The sequence below is a fragment of the Petaurus breviceps genome, unplaced genomic scaffold, assembly GCF_028583685.1.
Source record: "Petaurus breviceps papuanus isolate PSGF00001 unplaced genomic scaffold, PetGlider_PUasm1.0 184, whole genome shotgun sequence".
Lineage (NCBI taxonomy): Eukaryota > Metazoa > Chordata > Mammalia > Diprotodontia > Petauridae > Petaurus > Petaurus breviceps.
Window position 1 is genome coordinate 12,061,926 of NW_027185793.1, and position 18,704 is coordinate 12,080,629.

The 18,704-nt window shown below is 37.3% G+C and overlaps 1 long non-coding RNA gene across 2 annotated transcripts in view; it reads left to right on the forward strand.

Annotated features, from left to right (window-relative positions):
- Window positions 1–11,550, forward strand: part of LOC138161267 (uncharacterized) — a 32,537-nt gene extending 20,987 nt beyond the window's left edge. The window contains exons 2-3 of one of the 2 annotated variants that reach the window (XR_011168316.1): window positions 3,932–4,042; window positions 9,944–11,550. This is a non-coding gene — a long non-coding RNA (uncharacterized lncRNA). The remainder of the gene's footprint in view (window positions 1–3,931; window positions 4,043–9,943) is intronic. The other variant, XR_011168317.1, reaches the window with a different exon arrangement.
- Window positions 11,551–18,704: the final 7,154 nt, after the last annotated feature.

The following is an 18,704-nucleotide window of genomic DNA, read 5'->3' on the forward strand; positions in this document are numbered from 1 at the left end:
AAAGAAAGAAAGAAAGAAAGAAAGAAAGAAAGAAAGAAAGAAAGAAAAAGAAAGAAAAGAAGGAAGGAAGGAAGGAAGGAAGGTAAAGAAAGGAAGGAAGGAAGGAAGGAAGAAAGAGAGAAAGAAAAAAACCAACTAAGAGAATGGTGCATGATAGAATAATGTCCCTCTGCTCCCTGCAAGCAGGAAGAAGCCAGTTGAGGAGACTGAAGTCTGACCAATGAGGCTATAGTTTCTGAAGCATGTGCATCTATGCCCTGCCTGGCCTCAGTCCAAGAGAACACTTGAAAACTTTAGAGGAATTGATTTTTGGCCATGATGACTCAGGGTTAGTACTGTGTGACAATGAAAAACTTTTTAGTTGGTTTCAGAGCTGAAAGGACTAATAAGTAATAAGAGGCTGAGCTGAGACTGAGTGTGCATGTAAAAGTTTTATTTTTTATATTATATATATTTATGGAATTAAAAAAGCATTTCTATAACATAATATAATAAAAAAGATGATTGCACATGAAACTGCAAGTCTATATGTACATCTTGCTATTCCTTTTAAATACATAATAAAGTTATCATGTAAATTTCTTTTAATTTTTTTCTTCCCTCCACCCTCCCACCCTAGAGATGGCTACCATTAGACACACATATGTATGTATGTATATATGTATGTGTGTATGTACATATATATGTATAATCGTTCTATACATACTTCTATTTATCAGTTCTTTCTCTGAATGTAGATGGCATCTTCCTTTATATGTCATTTGTAGCTAATCTGGGTCCTTGTAATAGTCAAATGACTTAGTTTCTCTTAAAACAATATTGCTGATACTATATACAATGATCTCTTGGTTCTGCTCATTTCCATCTTCATTATTTCTTGCAAGTCTATCCATGTTTTTCGAAGATCATTGAGTTCATCATTTCTTTTAGCATAGTAGTATTCTGTCACAATCATATACCACAACTTGTTCAACCACTCCCCAACTGATAGGCATCCCCATAATTTCCAGTTCTTTGCCACCACAAAGAGAGTTGCTATAAATATTTTAGAACATATAGGTTCTTTTCCTTTTTTCCCTAACCATTTTTGGAAATAGACATAGTAGTGGCATTGTTGGGTCAACAGGAACAGGTAGTTTAATAACTCTTTGGGCATACTTCCAGATTGTTCTCCAAAATGGTTAGATCAATTCACAATTCCACCAACAGTTAATTATTGTCCCTATTTTTCCACATCCCCTCCAACATTCATTGCTTTCCCCTTCAGTCCTTGTTTTCCAGGCTTCTTTAGACATCACACTCCCCACCTGACCTTTGATCCAATGACACTGGCCTTCTTGCTGTTCTAAGAGCAAGACTGTCCATCTCTTGGCTCTGGACATTTTTCTCTGACTGTTCCCCATGCCTGACTTCCTTGGAGCACCAGCTAAAACCCCACACTCTACAGGAAGCCTTCTCCAATTCCACTTGATTTCAGCGCCTTGCCTCTGTTAATTATTTTTTAGTTGTCCTGTATATGGCTCCCTTTGCATGTGTTTGTGCCCATTTGTAGATATTTCTCTTCCCCTTTAGATGGGACTGTCTTTTGCTTCTTTTTGTATCTCCAGGGCTTGGCACAGTTCCTGACACATAGTAGGCACTTACTACATGTTTATCAATTGAGATGTGAAATCTCCAGCAGGAATATTTTATTGGTTTCCCACCTCTGAATCACTGGCCGGGAAATTCCATTGATTGTCTAGAAGGCCTTAGTTGAGTACAGTATAGAACATAGTAATTTCTTGGCATAAAAGATTCCAGAGAAGGAAAGGTGTGTTAGCATGAAGAAGAGGTATTTTTAGAACAAAAGAAACATATTTCTTGTTAGCTTTATGGATCTCAAAGAGGTTCTAAAAAGGAGGGGTTTGGGGACTATTCCACATACCAACCAAATAGTCATTTGAGGGAACCATTCATGCCAAAACACTGAAACAGAATGAAACTAGGGCATTCCAAGGAATCCCTGAGAGTGAATCATGATGTGACTGGTATGAATTAACTACTAGGTACTTGGAATATAAAGCCTCAGATTGCCACAAAAACCAGAGCCTCACTGACACTCCCTACACTAATGCCTTTAGTTATAGCACTTTCTTAGGTTAGAATCATAATTTGATGATCGCCAATGAATAACCTTAATAAAATGTAAACTCTTTGAGAGCAGAGACAGTACCGATTTCCCTTGTATCCCTAGCATCTGACTCAAGGATACCTGGAATGTAACAGGCACTTAAGCTAACCAACTTATTGAATTGAATTGGATTGATAGAGTAACCTTTGAATTGATTTGTAGAATTGTGACCCTTTCAGTTTTCCCTAAGGTGTTAAGTATTCTAATTAAAGCACTTGATTTTCTATTTCAGTCAACTTCCTAACCTTCACCTGTAATATAGAGTAGTGAAATCATTATCAGGATTTCCAAGGGGACTGAAGCTCTTTATAGTCTTGGAAGCAGTGAACTGTGAAGATCAGGCATCTCTTTCACTTTAATAGAGTGTAAACTCCTGGAGGGCACAATTGTATCATTTTATTTCCCAGAGTGCCTAACACAATGCTTTCTACTTAATATGGAAAGGGCTTTTATTAGTAGGTGCTTAATTTACTTTGATGAATGAAAAAAATTCTATCATCTTAAGCCTTCACCTTAACTGGAAGGAAGCCTTCCCCTTGACGTTGCAAATAATACATTCTGACTCTTTAGGACCAGACATTTATCTAATTGTTTTTACGTTTTAAAAAATGGGAATGTTTTGATAATATTCAAAATTGTTTCCTATTGTTGATGTCAATTGCAACATAAAGAGACACACATGCCTAAGAGCTCAAAGTATGTGAGTGATATAATTATGTACATTTCAATTAGAAATCAGATGAACTTTATACTGATACAATCAACAAGCATTTTCTAAGCTCCGACAGGGTGTCTAGCACAAGCTTCTTTTCCCTTCAAAGAATTCGATTTCTTAGATTGTTGACTTGTAAAGATGATTTGCAAGACACATTTTTTAAAAAAGAAAATCAGCAGCATCAAATTATAATATAAGCATTCTAAAATATTGTCATTATTGTAAATCAGTGATGCTTTCAGAACACATTATGAACAAAAGGGTACTATAATCTTAACCCAAATTTGATTACCTGAACTACAACATGTCAAGCCTGGACTCACATTCATGGCAAGTATTTTTAATCTACATTCACCTCTATATCTATATTTATAAAAATCATCTTTAACTGTAGTTGAAGCTATATGCATCTATCTATTTACTTAGATATTTTTGAGATTTATTTTATGCCTAATTGTGTTGATTCATCAACCTGCAATATCTTCTGGGGGAAGAGAGATTGGAAGGAGAAGTGTAGCCCTGTGTCAAACTCCAAGCAGAGAATATCTGTATCTCTGAAAATTCTGCTTTTGCTTCTAGGAGATATCTGATTCTGAATGCTTCACATAGCTCAGTACCAAAATCATTATGCTTTTGCAAATGTATAGCTTTGAGTGATGGCTGTTAATTATTGCTAAGGTATTCTGGTAAGATTTTAATCTAATCTTTTAAGGTATTACTCATCTTTCAAAAAGTTCAGGTCACTTGAATATTTTTGTAGTGTCTTATTACCAGGAATTTGGTAACTGTAGGTAATAAGTAGTTCTCATTCATTCAGTATTGGCTTTTGTAGACTATCACCTAATTTTGTTTTGAAGAGTAACTAAGTATAGATGAGACCACTGGAAAAGAGATATTTTGAGTTGATTTGCCATCATTATGCTGATCATAATCAGTTTTATTCAGCACTATATTCCTTTTTTCTTTATTTTTTTTTTAAAGCAATCAGGGTTAAGTAACTTGCTCAAGGTTACACAGCCAGTTATTTATATTCCCTTTTTCTCCAGCCCAGATGGTAAAATGAATCATCTGTTCCACTGGACAGCAAAGCAATTCATGAAGAAAAAGAAGAGCTGCTTAATTCAGATAAAGAAGTGATTTTGAGAAGCAAGACTATGGTAATGTAACATCAAACTATTTACAATGATGAGACTAGTTAATACTTTTTCCATTCTATTGGAATTCATAACTGAAGTTTTACATTGGTTTCTAGAATTGCAAAGAGTGACTCAGACCAGGAATTCTGAAATACCAAGTGGTTGAAGAGAAACAGAAAAGCTTTAAAACATAGAAGGGGTGGTGAGGAGAGAGAAAAAGAGAGGGTATAGAAGGAGAAATATACATTTTGTATGTATGTGTGATTGTGTGTGTGTGTGTAGTGCAGTTCACTAAGATGTGAATGCTGTGTCACTCCCTGAAAATCTTCAGAAAGCCATTGACTATTAAGACAAATTATATTTTTCTACTTTTGTTGATGAGACATATCTGCTTCATGTATACTAGAAATGTTAATGCCCCAGTTCATGTACCTCAAGTGGAGGAGTGATATTATAAGTGATTGCACAAATTTACTCTTAGAGATTGTTAGGGGGTGTATGTGCAATTCCCCTGGAGGCATGAGATCCAGAATATACTGACTTTGCAGTAATAAGGGCATGCTGACCTTGCTGTACAAACACTGTGGAGGAAACTCAGATATTCTGTGGGAAGCGCTCTGTTCCAGGAGGAGAGCTCTGTTACCTCACAACTTGTGGCCTTGGGTTTAGCTCAGACTTGGCACTGTGAGAACTTCTGCCTCAGGGAAAGGTGGGGCAGAAGGAGAATAAAAGTGGGGAAGCTCAAAGAGGAGTTAGGATGTGATTGCTAAAAGAAGCTGCATAATAAAGTCTTGCTACTCTTTGACTCTCTTGGCTTGTTACTCCATTCTTGGAGAACGGCTGGTCTGCGTCCCGACTGCGCAGCGGAAGTACCAGAGAGGGTAAGGCCCGGCCGCCCCTGACCATGAGACGGTTGTAACAAGTGGCGCTTGAAGCAGGGACTTGAAGGGGGTGGTGAGTAACGGGACCCCGATTATTCGAGAAGCCAGACGGAGTTCTCCTTAAACCAGAGACTAGAGAAGGTTAGGCGGGAAGATGGGTAAGGTTCCCATGATTAAGCCAGAGGAGTCAGAGATTTGGGCAAGGCAGTTATTTAAGGCAGTAAAAGGGCAAGGAGTTACCCTGCCATTGAAAGATCTTTGCTATTTTATACAAAAAATCTTGGTAGTGTCCCCGTGGATTAGCTCTTCAGGGGTGGATGGACAGAGATGGGGCGTAGTAGGGGAACAAATAACAATTTATTTGGTAAATTGGAAGCCAACCAGGAGAGAGAGGAATGAGGGACTAATGGAAGAAGGACTCCAGCATTTCCTTATCTTTGCATTTTTTCTGTGGAATATATTAATGATATGCTTAACATAAAAAATGAAAGTGCCAGGGGTGGCTGGAACCATTCACTGTGATACAGCTGTCTTTGTTGGAAACAGATAAAAAGAATATGATCAAGTAAGTTTTACCTAGGATCAAGCATAATGTCTGATTTCTGCAAACGATCTTTAACAATTTCTGAGTGCACTCCTCCTGTCATTTTCTCTGTCTGTTTTGTCTCTGTGTGAAAGAGTGTGAGTGAGTAATATAACACCCTGTAAGGTTCAATATGCAGCTGGACTTTCTTTGGAATGCTCTTGTCTCTTTCCCTCCCCCTTCCTGAGGAGAGAGAAGGAGAAAAGAAAAATATTTTATAGATTATATGATGGTTATATTGAGTCACAGAGTATAGAAAGAAGTATCCTGCATAAACTATTTGCATTAAAAAGTGTGAACAGAAGTTTTAAGATCTTTAAAACTTTGAAAATCTCCTCCTCTTCATTCCACTCTGGCCAAGTGGAGTGAGGAGAAGGTGATAAGAAATAAGGGAATTTTTCCCTCAGGTCAAAGAGGCATGTGAACAAGCATTTCCTGCCTCACTTATTAGAAAAAATAAATCGGTGCATCAGAAAGAAACTGTAAGTCAATTGAATTCATGTGAAAAGTAAAAAGTGTCACTCCTAATTTGATGCTAAAGATAAGTCATAATTCATTTTACTATTTGGCATTTAGGCAAATTGGAATGTTTTCTAAGATTTGTTAAGAAAGGTGAGGTTTTTGGGTGAAGGAGTAGGCACCAGCACCATTCCTCTCCCCCAAAACAAATCACTTTCCCTGGAGAGGTCAAAGCTATCACTTTCAAAGAAGTTTTTAAAGGAGTGTACACATAAAGTTTATTGGAGTAAAAGGTAAATCAGCTGAAAACATTTTACAAAAATTTATTAAAGCCTCTCGTCCCAGATTAGGCTAAAAGAGAGTGCAGAAGACTAATAAGGAATTTAAGTTACCCTCCCCAATCTGGTAAAAGAGAGGAAGCATACTAAATTTATCAAGGACTCCACTAGCAACAACCCTGGGCATTGAAGCCCACACCTTTAAGCAAGCAGATGAACCTCTCCATTCAAAACCCCTAAACACATAATCAGGCTCTGCATCTATGAGGAGAGGAGAAAATCTCTACACTTGATTAGCCCAATTTTCTTTTCTTTCTTTTTTTTTTTTTAAAGCTATCGGGGTTAAGTAACTTGCTCAAGGTTACACGGCCAGTTATTTCTGGGTCTGGTGCTAGTATCTGAGCCCGGATTTGATCCCCAGGTCATTCCGACACTAGAGCCGGTGCTCTTACTCGCTGTGCTACCTGGTTGCCCCTAGCCCAATTTTCTATCAATAATTTTTGCAAGTGATGATTTGGAAATACAATCAATGCCACAATGTCATTGTGTTGTTATGGTCTTCCTAAATTGTAGTTAAATTCTCTCACTTAAAAAATTGAGGAATCATTCTAACCCAGAAATAGTGTTAGATAAGCAAATATTTGTATGAATTTTTTTTAAAACTAAAAGATAAAGAACTTTTTTACAATTATGTCACTTACATCTTATATGTTTATATGTGCCATATAGAAAATCAGGTATTTATTTATACTTCTACCTGAAGTTAGAGAGGAGGTTACAAACCAAGCTATTTGGTGTTATTGCATAAATCAAGTATTTACAAAAGTATGCTTATGAAAGGTAATTATTAGTAATTATGTGAAGAAAAGACCTGTGAAACCTCCTTGTGTAAATTTTATTAATTATTTGGGAAAGATTTTATGACCAGAGAATTTAGGAATTGTATAGTAGTTAATGATATCAGGATAAACTGTTTTTGAAAAAGGGAAACATTCTTATGAAGAAATGTTTTATAAGATCTTTGGTATGAGATGAGGGGGAACATATTAGCTGACAAGAAAGTTCAGGAGGCTGCCCTGTCCATAGAATTTATGAAGATGTATGTGTTGAATCCCCAAGTCCCTAAGGCAAAAGCAGTACTTGTGTTCATAGAAGCTGAAAAGGAAAATTTAATTAAGTTTGGGAAGATTGAAAGTGAGCAAGACCATTGGTTATTGCTTGATGGGAGAGAAATGGTTAATTAACAAATCATGAGGGTATTTCTGTCAATTTTTACATCAAGGAGTCCATTGGGGAATATGAGTAATGCGTGTCCTAGCTTTAAAGAAATATAGATGTAAAAGTATATGTATATAGTTGCTAAACAAATCTGTGAAGTGTCTTATATGTAAGGAAGCAAAACAAAAGAGTATTAAGAAAGCAGTGTGAGTCTCCTGGCAGAAAAGCTAGGAAAGACAGACCCCAGGATTTGGAGAGTGCTGTTTATGGGTTCCAAAATAATAAAGTAGTTTCAGAAGTTTTATGGGAAAGATGGGAGACACAAGATGAGAGAGACAAGGAAAATTTTATAATCCAGGATGGGGAAGCAATCTTATTAGTCCTGGGAAAGGAAGCAGGGAGAGAGGGACAGCAGGTAGAGAAGTCTGCCCATTAATGCATTAAATATTATCTGTAATGAATTGTTTATAATCAGAATGATTTGATGAAACTGTGGGAATTTGTTTTAATGCTAAAACCTATGATTGCTAATTGATTATTGTATGTGGAAAGGAGGAGACTGGTGAAAACTTTATTCAGGTTAATTTTACTCATTCAAATAATTCCTCCTGCAAGTATGAGATTTGATGAAGTAGGGGCATCATCCCCAGCCCCTCCCTAAAGTCCATCTCAGTTATTCTTATTTTGTGAAACTGCCAAGGAAACTATCTGTGGAGGCAAGGTCATTCAGCCTGAGAAAGGAACTTGTTTCAGTTATGTTGTTCCTAAACAATGAATCTAACTTGCTAAGAAAGTTGCAAAATATTAAAAGGATGTCTAACAATTGAGAAAGAAAAACATTAAATGAAATTCCTTATGTGAGAAAAACCTAGTAAATCTTTATTGTTTATTATAGCTCCATAGGAATAAAATTAACATATGATTGGATATGAGTTGTGATTGGTGAAAAATTGCTACTTAAAATAAAAAGCACTTAATATTATATTTAATTCACATTTTATTTTTTCTTTCTATAGCAAAATTTCTATGATCAGAATAATCAGTCAGTAAAACATATAAACTCTTTTGTGTTAGCTCATTGGGAAACCTAATATTATTTTTATCAAGATTTAGAACATATACAGTAACTTATACAAACTACTTAGGCTCATTTTATAATATCTCCATTGTTTAGAGGGATCCTAATACTAATAGCTCTTATAAGTACTTTGATCAGCTTCTCAATTGTTGCCACTATAAAGTTTCAGTTACTATACCTTTTTTGATTAAAAACTTTGTGATATTTAAGAATTTTAAAATTCTTAAATTAAAAACTTTGTGATATTTAAGAATTCTAAAATTCTTAAAATTAAAGTTTCTTAATAAATACCTTGAGAATCTATGTTACTTATGTTCCACCAATTTTAGCTTAAATGAATCTCACTCTTAAAAGTTTTGTTTTTACTTTTAGGATTTCCAAGACAACTTATAGCTAAGTTATAGCAAAGTAGAACAGATTTTGCTATTTTGATTCCAATGTATAGTCATTCCATGGCCTAGGCAAGAGTTAAAGTAGTGTCTGAACTTATTATAAGTGATATATTCAATTTCTGAAATATCTCTTTCTTCCAAAGTGAATATAATCAGAGGATAAACAAGCTTTGTGTAAGAAGGATGTAGGTCTACTATTCAATTGTAAAGTTCTAGTCAGGAACTTCTTTTGTCTAACAGCTTCCTGGAAATGCAAGCTAATTAATTGTAATCATATTAATATTAATTCTAATAATGATAAAGTTATTAATATTCACTTTACTTCTACCTACTAGACACAGCTTTCTGATATGCTATTATTGTTAAATGATTTTTTTCCTTAATATTGAGTCAGATAACAAATATTCTGTATACATACGTCAACATATATTGATACTGATAAACTTAAAAACACTCAGAATACAGATTCTTTAACCTTTTTCAGAAATTACAAGCTCTTATGACATAGAGGCCACTACCTATATTGCAATTCATTCTTCATTTCCTAGGCCTCTTTATCTAAATAACGTGACTATTAATCAAAAGTTCAAGTTTCTCCAACTTTTTCCGCAAGTATTCATAGAACTACATTAGCTTACTCATATTTTGATCAAAATGCAAATACTCTATGTAACCATATGTTATAGTTTTCTGCTTCTATGGGCATTCTGACACAGTTGAATGCTGATAATGTTTCTGCCACTAACAAACTTATTTCAGTCTTTCTGTGATCATTTTTAAAATAATATTAATTACAGGCATACCACTTATAATAAAGATATTACAACCTAGTTGCTAAAATAAAAGAGGGGGAGCATTTAGCTGTATTAGCTACTGCTTTATACACCCAAAATACATTAGCTAAATAAAAACATTGCTAAATATGAGTATACACCGGCAGTAAGACAATTGTGAAAGGCGAATACTCCCCCCAAATGAAGGTAATGTGGAATTTGTTACTTTGGGGGTGAGGCTGTGCTTATGTATTTTCCAGAAGCTGGGGAATGACCAGTGAGGGTGCCAGAAAAGAAACGTCAAGGTGTGTACTGCGAATCACCGAGAAAGATGAAAAAGCTCCAGCAGCAGCAGAAGAACTCACAGAGACAGAACATGGGAATAAAGAAGAGGTCTCCAATGCAACCAAAAGCAGATCGAACGTTTTTATATCCACCCAAAGAGCTGAAAAACCTGTTACCCCAGGATTTGTGTTTCTTACTGTGATCACTCTGCTTTCTATACAAACTGAACTGGTTCCATCCTGATTTATGTTTTTAAACACCTACCCCTGTTGCATCACTTGTTTCATATATAACTGTAATTGTGATGACATATATTTGACCTCCTCAAGCCTTCCTTACTTCTACTAATGTAAATCATTTACAGATGATGTAAGTCCATACTATAATTTATTGGAATACACCCTGCTTTAACTGTACTCTTAAACAATGTATTAGTGTTTATGATGTCATAGTGTTTGTAGAACTACCCTCTTTTGATTTTGGATTTCGGGGGAACCTGCACAAAAGTGATTTCTGGGCTTTTACTCATGGGACTAATTGCAACTGTATCTTCTATTCTCCTTCTCCAATGTACTTATGGATATACCTGTCTATGTATGACTCCTCTGAATGGAATATTGTTTGTATTCATCGTACTCCTGCTCTATGTATATCTAGAAGGGATATGCACTATTATTTGCTTTCATTGATAATTTCAACCACTGTGTCTTTGTATTTAGATAATAAGTTAAAGTAGAGACTTTCATCAAAAATTAGATGCTTTGAAGGAAACTAGAATTTGTGAAAGACAAGCTTGCAGAAACTGTTTTGTTGAAGTGTGATTATAGATTTCATCCTATTTGTGTTATACCCGTGAAATATAATAGGTCCAATTACAATTGGCAAAAAGTTAAAAATTGTTTGTTAGGGATTTTTAGAAATACCTTCATAGGAGTGGATTTGGCATAATTTGATAAATTGATTTCCTGTATCAATGAGGCCTCCCTGGATAAAATTATGGCAGACGATTTGGCACGACAAATTTAGGGTTCATTTCAAGAGTTAAGTCTTTTGCATTGGCTATATATATTGCTTTCACCCCTTCTTCCTCTGGTTATATTGTATCTCCTTGCGATTTGCATTGTGAAGTATGTAGTAAGTATTTTTAATTGTCCTTTGTGTCCCTCCTTAAATCCACCCTAACCTCTTTGTACGCTTCCCCCCCTTGTCCAACCCTTACATGAAAATCTGTAGGCGTTTTGCACTAAACAAGAAAGGGGACATGTTAGGGGGTGCATGTGCAGTTCCCCTGGAGGCATGAGATCCAGAATATGCTGACTTTGCAGTGATAAGGGCATGCTGACCTTACTGTACAAACACTGTGGAGGAAACTCAGATATTCTGTGAGAAATGCTCTGTTCCAGGAGGAGAGCTCCGTTACCTCGCAATTTGTGGCCTTGAGTTTAGCTCAGACTTGGCACTGTGAGAACTTCTGCCTCAGGAGAAGGTGGGGCAGAAGGGGGATAAAAGTGGGGAAGCTCAAAGAGGAGTTAGGATGTGATTGCTAAAAGAAGCTGCATAATAAAGTCTTGCTACTCTTTGACTCTCTTGGCTTTGTGACTCCATTCTTGGAGAACGGCTGGTCTGCGTCCCGACTGCGCAGCGGAAGTACCAGAGAGGGTAAGGCCCTGCCGCCCCTGACCTTGAGATGGTCGTAACAAGAGATGGGTGGAGTTTTATGGTTTTAGGTGACCAGGAAACCGTCATGGAGATAGAAGTCATTCTGGTCTGAGCAATGACCTCTTTGCCTTTTAGGGAAAAACAATCCCTTAAGGCAAGGGAATCCTAGTCCTGTCACATACCCCTCACACCCACCACCCACCCCCAAAGACCTAAGAATCTTCTACAGGACCTTGCACCATTTGGATGCTTTCAGGGCTTTCACTAGACAATCCTCCTGGCAAAGGCAGTACTAAGGAGAAAAGAAAACATTTTTAAAAATTACACCACATCCTACCTCTGCCCTTGAAAAGTCACCATAGGGGAAAAAAAAGGACAAAAGTGGCATATAAAAGACAGATATTCTAAGTTTTTTTCCCCTCTGCTTTGTAAGGATCAATTCTCAGATCTCTATGATTTAGTCCATGTGCTATGTGATCTTTGCAATTCAGTGAATCTCCTATTGCAAGGTGGTGACTCGGAGCCAATGAACCGGCACAGCACCGGGACATCAGGGCCACAGCACAGATGATGCTGTTGGCATAGTCAACAGTTCTTCACCATACATCAGGGTCATCTGTAGTAAAGTGGCTCAGAGGTCATAAATATTTTGCAGGCAGCTTTGTCCCAGGGTATGAAATGAATTAATCAATTAACTCCATTTTATATCAGAATTAATCCTGCTTTTTGAGCTAGGCTTTGCTGTGCTTTAAAATCATGTGATTTAAGAGAAATACTTGCTGAAGGGAATTGGGAAACAGGGGAGTGTATGTTAGAGACAGTTCCCCAGTCAGATTTCTCCTATTTTTGTTTGTCAGAGTTAGTCTCCTTTTGGAAATTTACTGTGTTTGTCTGATACTGTCAGTAACCTGCTGATGTAAAATATTCCATTAATCAATATCTATACTTTAGCTAATCAATAAGCCTTAGTAACTACCAATTTTCCTTTTCTAATTCTTCTTTTCAACTGGTTCTAACTAGCTCCCTTGTATGTCATAGAATTCCAAGATGTCATTATCTCACTGGTTATAAGGTTTGTAATGTTATAACCAATCAGATAGGAGTGTTTATAGTTGATGATTGACACACCCCAAAATGCCTAGCATCTCAATATTGCAAATCAGTGCACTTCTTATTGAGAATCGATGCTATTCTTGTTACACTTATTTTCCTGTAAATCTTATGAATGTGCATCAATATGTATTAGTTTCATGAATATGTATTTTGATTGATTCCTCTTTTTAGACTACAGGAATGCTCTGTATTTTGTCATGAATATCTTTGGCTACTGAGGAGCCTTAGATCTTATTTATTGGGATACTAGTCTTGCTGATAAATTGAGCGTGATTGGAACTCTTTGCCTCAGTTTCTCTTTATCACAGGTTTTTATTGTGACAAGGAGCTAAAATGGTACCAAGGTTCTCCCTAAAACATTACCCACTCAATGTTCTCTGACCCACTCACCAAAATCTCCCCTCTCTGAGAGGCACATCAGGAAAATGATATAAAGTCTTTGCTTTCTTAGAGGCCTATGTAAAGAGTCTGCCTTCTTCTTCCCCAGGGGCTGAATACGAACTGTCTTCCTGATAACAATTACTCAGAATTATCACCAAGTCAGTTAGTGGCTTTAATTTCTTCCAAGTAAATGTGTATCTACTAAAGATATATAGTGACAGTTTCATTACCCCTATGCAAAAAGCAAGGCATCTTCCAGCAATGCCAACCATTGCTCTCCCAAGTCCTTTCTGGGAAGGAGTTGTCAAAACCATTCTAGGGGAAAGGAAGCCTGCTAATTTAGGAGGCTGAGCTATTTCTTCAGGGTGTACAGAGACCTCTGAAGGAGGAAAGACCTTGGAGCCAAGGCAACTATGCACTGAAAAAGAAATAAGAAAAGGCCAGGGAGGGTAAAAAAGAACTATGTCCAAAACCAGTCCATTTTTATCAGATAAGTCTGCCTGGATACTATATCCCAGAAACTACCAGACTAGATAGCCCTTCCCCTTCTGAGGGTAGTATCAATTTGAGAAAGACATGGCTTATTGAAGGTTGTAGTACATACCTGACTTGAAAAGTCAAGTACATAATGATTCAACTGTTGAATGGGTAAATCTTTTTCCTTGATATAGGGGAAAGCCATTTTACCAGTTGGGAAGAAGTTGGGGGCCACTTGGGTTAGTTGGGTATTCCAATTGGTACAAGGAGTCTAATTGAGCAGGAATAGTTAATTGCTTCATCCTTAGTTAGATGGATCATATGGTCCTATGTCCAGCACAATATAACATTGCCACCCCAATTTTTATATTGGCAATGGATGCATTTCCTAACCTCTGCTATTCTTTTTTTTTTTAACATTTAATTGATTGATTTATTTTTAGTTCTCAACATTCATTTCCACAAGGTTTTGAGTTACAGTTTTTCCTCCCTGTCTTTCCCCTACCCCCACCCCAAAACACCAAGCACACTGAATACCCCTTTCCCCAATCTGTTCTCCCCTATATCCTCCCCCATAAGCCCCCTAACTTTCAAGCAGGGCAAGATGGACCTCTATACCCCATTGCCTGTACATCTTATTTCCCAGTTGCATGTAAAAAACAATTTTTTAAAAATATTTGTTTTTAAAACTTTGAGTTCCAGATTTTTTCCCTTCCTCCCTCCTCACCTGCCCCTACTGGGAAGACAAACAATTCAATATAGGTTGTACATATGCAGTTACTCAAATCATTTCATATTTGTATTCATAGTTGTCATATTGTGAAAGACCAACTATATTTCCCTCCATTCTATCCTGGCCCCCATTTATTGCATTTTCTCCTTTAACCCTATACCTTTTCAAAAATATTTGCTTCTAACTACCCTCTCCCCCAATCTGCCCTCCCTTCTATCATCCCCCTCCTATCCTCTTGTCCCTTCCCTCCTATTTTCCTGTAGGTTAAGATACCCAATTGAGTGTGTATGTTATTCCCACCTTAAGCCAAATTCAATGAGAATAAGGTTGTTCCATTCCCTTTCACCTTCCTGTTCTTCCCCATCATTGTAACAGTTTTCTCTTGCCTCTTTTATATGTTATACTAATCTATCTCTCTCCTCCCAATAAATTCCTCTCTCACCTCTTAATTTTATTTTTTATATATCATCCCTTCATATTAATATCATCTTGTGCCCTCTGTCTATGTATACATGGACATACATATGCCCACACAAATATATATTTATATACACATATACTCCTATAATACACATATATATATATATATGTATGTACATATATACATATACATATACACACACATATATTCCCTTCAACTATCCTCATACTGAGAACACCTGTATGAATTACAATTATTGTTTTTCCATGTAGGAATGTAAATAGTTCAACTTTAATAAGTTCCTTATGATTTCCTTTTCCTGTTTACCTTCTCATGCTTATCTTGCTTCTTGTATTTGAAAGTCAAATATTCTGTTCATCTCTGTTTTTTTTATCATGAATGCTTGAAAATCCTCTATTTCATTTAATGACCATATTTTTGCCTGTTGCATTATACTCAGTTTTGCTGGGTAGGTGATTTTTGGTTTTAGTCCTAGCTCCTTTGACCTCCAGAATATTATATTCCAAGCTCTTTGATCCCTTAATATAGAAGCTGCTAGGTCTTGTGTTATACTGATTGTGTTTCCACAATACTCAAATTGTTTCTTCCTGATTGTGTGCAGTATTTTCTCCTTGGCCTGGGAACTCTGGAATTTGGCTATAATATTCCTAGGAGTTTTCTTTTGGGGATCTTTTTCAATAGTTGATCAGTGAATTCTTTCAATTTATATTTTGCCCTCTGGTTCTAGAATATCAGGGCAATTTTCCTTGAGGATTTCTTGAAGGATGACTCCTAGGCTTTTTTTTTTTTTTATCATGGCTTTCAGGTAGTACAATAATTTTTAAATGATCTCTCCTGGATCTATTTTCCAGGTCAGTGGTTTTTCCAATGAGATATTTCACACTGACTTCTATTTTTTCATTTGTTTGCATCTTTTTAATAGTATCTTGATTTCTCATAAAGTCATTAGCTTCCATTTGCTCCAATCTAATTCTGAAAGAATTATTCTCTTCATTGAGCTTTTGAAATTCTTTTTCCATCTGGCAAATTGGCTTTTTAAGGCATTCTTCTCCTCATTGGCTTTTTTGGCCTCTTTTGCCATTTGGGTTAGTCTATTTTTTAAGGTGTTATTTTCTTCAGTGTATTTTAGCAGGCTGTTGACTCACTTTTCATGATTTTTTTGCATCATTCTCATTTCTCTTCCCAATTTTTCCTCCTTTTTCTTTTTCTTGATTTTCAAAATCCTTCTTGAGCTCCTCCATGGCCTGTAACCAATTCATATTTTTCTTGGATGCTTTGGATGCCGGAGTTCTTACTTTGCTGTCTTCCTCCTGCTCCATGCCTTGATCCTTTTTGCCCCCAAAAAAGGAATCTATGGTTTGATTGCATTTCCTCTGTTTACTCATGTTGCCAAGTCAATTACTTGACTTTTGAGCACTTTGCCACAGTAGACCTTTGCTTCTAGAATGGATAGAGCTTTGTTCCAAGTGCTGGGGTTTTCACAGCTGCTGGAGCTATTAGTTGGCTACCCTCTCTACAGTCCCAACAAGCTCTGGCTCACTGGTCACACGCCCCAGGACCAGTATCCAAGACTGTGATCCAGATTCAAGCACATTAAAGCAAGATTGATTACTCCCTGAATGGTCACTTGGTTCCCCTGCAATCTGCAAGTCAGGGGCTCCTGAGACATCCAGGCAATGGCAGCTGCACAGTCGCCATGCCTCCACTGCCACCCTGTTCCCACAAAGTTCTACACTGACCTTTTACTTTCTTTTTGGCATTTATGGATTGATAATTCTTGAAGCCACCACAGCTCTTTCTGATTCTCTCTCCTCAAGTCTTCTTTGGGCCTGTCACTGGTTAGGGCTACCCTGGGGCTGGGAACCACAGGGCTCAAGGCTCACATGAGGCTGCACTCAGCTCCCAGTATGGTGTGATAGATCCTTCCTGTCCACCTGCTGGGCTTCTTTCAGTGGGAGCTTTGTTTCTCTTTGTTTCTTTATGGGTTCTGTAGCTCTAAAGTTTGTTTACAGTCATTTTTTTACATGTATTGGAAATGTTTGGAGGGGAGCCTGAATTAAGTTTGTGCTTCTACTTTGCCATCTTGGCTCTTTTCTTAATGGTCATAGACCTCATAGAGGATGGATGGCTGTTCATAGATGGAATTTCATATGAATGCAGTTTATAGGTGTACCTTTTCTGGGAAAATAAAGATTTCCTGACACCCTGTTCCTGTTCCTTCTGGGGTGAGATCAGAAACACCCCACTCCCATTCCCTCTCATAGCTAGTCCTCTGCTATTCTTTTAATGGCTAGAACTTGATTGTTTAGCATATGTTTATCTCTGATGGGTGCTGACATGCTCCACAAATATATGCATCAGGAAGCACTGGTAAAATTTCTACATTGTTCCTGACTCCAAAGAAAATATCCTTTTGTTATCCAGTACTGTGCTCTCTTGGCCTCAGACTACTTGGCCAGAACCATGGCCCCTGCTCAGAAATTAGTACAGATTAATATTTCTGCTACATTCCTCAATGATCTCTCACATACCGTCCACAAAGCCTGTAGGTCAGTCCACTGAAAGACTTTTCCAGAACTCTCATTATCTAGAATATATCCTATTACCAGATTAATAACTGCTAAAGTACAGGTATATGTTGCTCTCTCCTTAAGGAAGGATCATATGGTCCTGTGCATTACTAAACTAGACAAGATAGTATTCCTCAGAAGCCAGGTCTTTATAGATGGGGCTCTATTGGACTGATGGAAAAGAAAGCGTTCTAGTTTTGGGAGGAGAGCTTCAGTCTCCGGCAGAGTCCCAGACTCTTTGTGAAGGGTGCTAATACTAGAAGGACCCAGATTAGAATTATTTTTAATGTACTGTTTCCATTTAGCAATAGAAACCTCTTGTGTTCCATGCACCTTGTTAGGAGAGCAACTACTCTTTAAAAGTAGCATAGTGAATAATCATTTTGGGAAACTTGTTATCTCCAGGTGTCTAATAATTATTTATTCTGACCACTTCTTAGTGCCTGCTGAAGGCTCCACTAAGCCTGGTCTTTATGGGACAAACAACTCTAGAAACATGGTCATTACAGGGTCATAAGGACCTAAATGGAGGATGGTCTGATGGGCAACCTACTTTATATCTTTCAGAGCTATAGCCTGTTCTAGGCACTCATTGAAAGAGGCAGGCTTATAGTTGGGGAATATGATTTCTCCAAAATCTGAAGAGTCCAATATGTCTCTGGGCTTTCATCTTAATTTATTGGGAAATGAACATTAGTAGCTTATTCTGCACTGTTTCTGGAATTCTACTGTTTTCCAAGATACTCACTGTCTTCCCCAAAACTTGTCTGAGTGGTCTGGGCCTTGGATTTTTTTAGGGTTAATTTCCCACTCCTTTCCCTCATCTGATCTAGGACCTCTGTCACTGTGACCTAATCTGACCCAGTCAACATTATATCATTTATTTAGTGGTGTTCATCAAAGCCTTAAAGAAGGGAGGCCTCTTTCTTGTCTCTACTCACCATAATATGATAGTATGAGGGAGAGTTCAGGTAGCCCTGGGGAAGGACAATGACAGTATACTGAACTCCTTCCCAAATGAAAGCAAACTGCTCATGACTGGTCTTGGATACAGGAATAGAGAAACAAGCATTGGTGAGGTCAGTAACCCCATACCACTCATCCTCCCCTGGGCTACCTGGTCTTTAATATTAATGAAGTGACAGATGTGCTAATGAGGCTAATGATTTTATTCATCTCCCCCTTTATTCAACTCCCCTTTTTGTATACTGTAAACTGCTGGATGCCATCTGGCTTCCTTACAGGCAATGTAAGGTTGTTATAAGATGAGCTGGTACTCCAGTTTCCTTCATCCCCATCCCTAGAGAAGAAATATCTGTTACTCTCCTGTGGATCCTGATATTTTGGGGTATTAACCACAT